This window comes from Mastomys coucha, unplaced genomic scaffold (genome assembly GCF_008632895.1).
Source record: "Mastomys coucha isolate ucsf_1 unplaced genomic scaffold, UCSF_Mcou_1 pScaffold13, whole genome shotgun sequence".
Classification (NCBI taxonomy): Eukaryota; Metazoa; Chordata; class Mammalia; order Rodentia; family Muridae; genus Mastomys; species Mastomys coucha.
In genome coordinates, this window is record NW_022196895.1 from 65,068,123 (window position 1) to 65,072,726 (window position 4,604).

The window sequence follows — 4,604 nt, forward strand, 5'->3', positions numbered from 1 at the left end:
TGCTCCCAGGAGGCTCTCCCTTTTTATGTTGTGAATCTGAGTCTTCTTATTCCCCTCAATGACTGACAGATGGCCCCGAACAAAGTCACAAAATCAGAACACCTGCAGAATTGACAGAACCATTGCCAAGCTATGACTCTAGCTGGCTTCATCTCTCCAATTATAAAACCAAGGTCATCCAAAGTAAACAAACAAACAAACAAACAAAAAACCAGCAGCTGATATTGATTTCAAGTCTATGTCAAGAGTCAAAAGAGACCTCTAATACCTATCTTACATCTTGAGTAAAGGTTTAATATATCCTCTTAATTCATCTCTTGAGTAAAAGAGGGACTCTGATATGCTGCTGGACAAGCTGGTCATTTGAGACAGGAGTCATCAAGACTCGCTCTCCAGAGCTTCTCACTTGAGATCTATATACCATGTTTTAAGTAAGTTTATGGTGTTGTTCCAGGCAACATTCCTAGCTGTCCTGGGCCACATCCAGCCTCAGACCACAGTTACACAAGCTTGCAAGTTAGCTTTTGTCTCATGGGGTAATGTGTCTTCAATCAATACCATTAATAATAAGAAATCAGGAAGCATTTGTCTTTTAGTCTAAACTTTTGAGGAAGAGACCCTTCCCAGGTCTTTAGCAGCAAAAAAAAAAAAAAAAAAAAGAAAGAAAGAAAGAAAGAAAGAAAAAAGAAAGAAAGAAAGAAGGAAGGAAGGAAGGAAGGAAGGAAAAAGAAAAAGAAAAAAGAAAAAAGCCCGTAGAGACGGAGAGCAGGAAGCACAGGTTTAACATAGCTAAGAAAGCCCTCACAAAACCACTCAAGCTCTGAGGAGACAGATACCTTCCTCACTTTCAGGCATGTTTTTTTATCTTTTCCTTGTCAAATATTCTGACAACTCTATCAAAAAAGAAATGGGGGGCGAGGGGGAGGCACTCTTCTAACCTGGGTGAAATTCCTTAGCCATGATTTGTTCCCTCACAGTTTTCTTTATAACAGTAAGAATACAGAGACTAGACCTTGAGAATCGAAGCTTCCAAATCCAGGGATTTTTTTATTTTCCTTAAAAGATGGAATGGAGCTGGGTGATGGTGGAACATGCCTTTAATACCAACACTTGTGGGAGGGTGGGGCAGAGGCAAGTAGATCTCTGTGAGTTCAAGGCCAGCCTGGACTACAGAGTGAGTCCCAGGACAGCCAGGGCTGCTGCAACACAGAAAAGCCATGTCTTGAGGGCGGGGTGGGGTGATGGGAGGAGATATATATACATATATGTATGAATAAATAAATAAATGTAACCAATATACTATTTTTTAAAGATACAATGGGAAATGTGTGCTTTTAATTTGTACCTCGATTTTTATTAATAAAAAATTGTTACATCCAAGCTAGATTATCTTGAAAGCCTTCTGCTTGCATAATGAAAAGATCTCAACAAGTGCAATAAACCAGTTCTGAGCTGTTGTTGAACTGAAGGCTAAAGCTGCTGCCGTGCCCTTCCATCCAGCTCTCTGTAGAAGCACACCCACTTCTCATATTGACGGCTTCTCATTCCTCCCGGGGAACACGATCCTGTTAAAGTCCCTGTCTTTGTTCAGGAGCTATGCTGAGGTCTCTCTTCTATAAATCCTATCAACATAAGGAAGAATGAATGAAAACGCTCTCTACTGATCATGACTTTGCCATGGAGACACGTCCGGCCAAATCTTTTTTGCTGTTGTTGTTCTCACCCTGAACTCATTTTAAAATACCAGTTTCCTTAATAATTTAGGGCTATTAGGACTTCCTCTATTTTTTAATCATCGTTATTAGTGAAGTGTGTAGCACAGACAAGGCCACCAGGCCTAGCTGTCCCTCCTTACATAACCAGCGCAGGTCCACCAGCCTCCATCCCTTGCACTGCTTCGGGAGACTCATCCACTGGCTGAGGTACATCCCCAAGCTAATCAAGCCGACACATGAGAGCTGTAGAGACAGTTCCCAGAGATACACGCAGTCGGAAAAGAAGCCATTCCACACTATTCCCCAGACAGGCAGCTTGGCCTTCATTCCACTCTTCCGTTTACTGTTGAATGGTGCATGGCAGAACCATGACGCTATTATTTATTTTAGAACTGTTATTCCTCTCAATGATTTGAAATAACTGCTCCACAAACGTTTATCTTTCCTCCAGATCTGTGAAGGGAAAAACATTTTTTAAGGTTTTAAATGAGAAAAAAAAAAAAAGTAACAGACAAAAGGAGAAAAAAGCTTGGAGTTATAGTATCCACCTTATACACATTTTGTAAGGAGAAGAAAAAAAAAAAAAAAAGGCCGGAGCCTCAGGTTTCCCACATCCAGAGTAGCCCCAGCCCTTCCATATCTCAGGGAAGTTAGCAGCTTTAGAGTTCATAGCCACTTCTGTGGTTTTCAGTTCTCCCAGTAGATGCCCAGGCAAAAAGGTTTAATTACTTTTAAAAAAAAAAAAAATGAGGAGGGGAATATTTTTCCCTTTTTAATACAGAAACAAACAAAGGAACAAACAAACAAACTCTACAAACTTCTTTGACTAAAGTTTCTAAACAGGTCAGTGTTGAAAAACAGTCCCCCTCTCTTTAGGAAGCTTTATTAACCTTGCAGTGACCTGAACTTTCACAGACACATTGACATGCATTTTCATTTGAAGGCTGATCCTTGACTTTAGTACATGATTTGATCGAGCTCATGAACATGATAGCTGGAGAGTTATCTTTCGGGAAGTCTTGTTTTCAACGGGCAGAAAGTCCACATACTCCGCAATGAATTCTGCAGCAGAATATATTAAAGAATTTTAGGCTCTGAAACAAGGATGTTCTTGGAATTATCTTTTCCGGTGAAAGCCAGTCCAAGAATTGTGTCATGTTTTAATCAAAAAGCGTTTAGATAAACGACATAAGGTAAACGTCTCGGTAGCAGCCAAAACATTATCTTAGTTCTTGATTTACGAAATATTAATGTCATTTTTGTGGCAGGAAACTCTTTTTTTTTTCCCCTCCCTTTACGCATCTCTTTAGAGAAAGAATGTCAGAAAACAGAAAACGTTAACCAGGCTGTCAGTGGTTTTTTTTTTTTTTTTTTTTTTTTTTTTTTTTTTTTTTTTTTTTTTAAAGGAGACTATCAACCACGTTCTGGGATTTCTGTTTCTTCAATAGGTGAGACCGCATCCTGGTTTCATGCCTCACATATGCAATCCCAACACTTAGGAGGCGGGAGCATTGCTAGGAGGTCAATGGCAGCCTTGGCTTTATATAGTTTTGGCCTAGCTTGGGCTACAGAATAAGGCCTTGTCTACAAGAGTAGGGGGATTCTTAAACCTTGGGCATCTGCGTACCAGGCCACCACCCTTTGCTGCCATCCTCCTCTCCACGTTGTTAACTCTTGGTTCATCTTTTTTAATGTGGCTGTTTCAACTCAAGGCAGAGGCCATGTGTAAACCAGCAGAGAAGGGCCAGGTGGCAATGACTTGCTAGGTTTCTGGTGTCGTGATGTGAAGATAGGACAGGGGTGGTGGATTGTTTAGAAGCACTTTTTACCAAGAATAGCTTCCAATGGGTTGCTAATATTTACCAGAGAGTGAAATTGTTTTAAAACCATTTCCCAGGAGACAAATTAAAGCACAAATGACATGTTTTCCAAGTTCCTTCAAATTTCTTCACAAGAAATTGCTTGCCACCCCACCCCCCGTTTCACTTTGGCTCAGAGGAGAAATAACCAGACACAGTGTGTCCCTGTATTGCTTCTAAATGTGCTCGGAAGGGACAACTACCTTCTACAGGTAAACTGAGGGGTGGCTTACAAGAGTTCCCATGACTTACTAGTATCAAGTATATGGCAGATCAAGGCAAGAGCCTGGGACTGAATTATCAAGATTACAATTTTTATTTTGATATTCCCTGACCCTGACCTTCACCCTAACTTCCATCCCTGATGGCAGCCTACTGGAACTCAATAATAATTTATGAGTATTAAACACACACACACACACGCACACACATGCACCCACCCCACCACACACATGCACACAAACACACACACACACACATTCAAACACACACAAATACATACACAAACATAAACACACACAAATACAAACACACGCACACAAAGTTGAACAAAAAAAAGTGTGTACGTGTGGTGTTATTTAGATCCTGTGCATAAAATCGCTATGTGTCTCTTTCAACACAGCTTATATAGTATATGAAAGTGCTTGTACGTGGCAGGCATTTCATTGAAACAATAACGCCCCTGGCATAGGACATATCCTAGGGTTTGCATACTGGCTAATAGCAAATGATGGGTGTTGCATCATTAATTCCTGGATGTTGTTCCTCTCTACAGTATTCCGCTTTCCTGAGAGCTTCACAACCATGATAAACAAAAATGTAAAAGTCCAATGGGTATGGATTCATTTGTGGGAGTTATGTTTTTAATTGTGATCCATTTACCCTCCAAAATGGCTTTTCCCTAAAGAAACAACATGAATTCCCTCTCCGGAGATGAATGGATTTGTACTTATTCATGCTACATATTTTGTTTAAATGTATATGAATCATCCTACTTCACAAGGTCTTACATGCAAAAAAAAAAAAAAAA

General features: G+C 40.2%; 1 long non-coding RNA gene across 1 annotated transcript in view; it reads right to left on the minus strand.

The window, feature by feature from the left end:
* Positions 1–1,327: 1,327 nt before the first annotated feature.
* LOC116087707 overlaps positions 1,328–4,604 on the minus strand; it is a 13,032-nt gene continuing 9,755 nt past the window's right edge. Inside the window, exon 3 of the long non-coding RNA XR_004117571.1 lies at positions 1,328–1,622. This is a non-coding gene — a long non-coding RNA (uncharacterized LOC116087707). The remainder of the gene's footprint in view (positions 1,623–4,604) is intronic.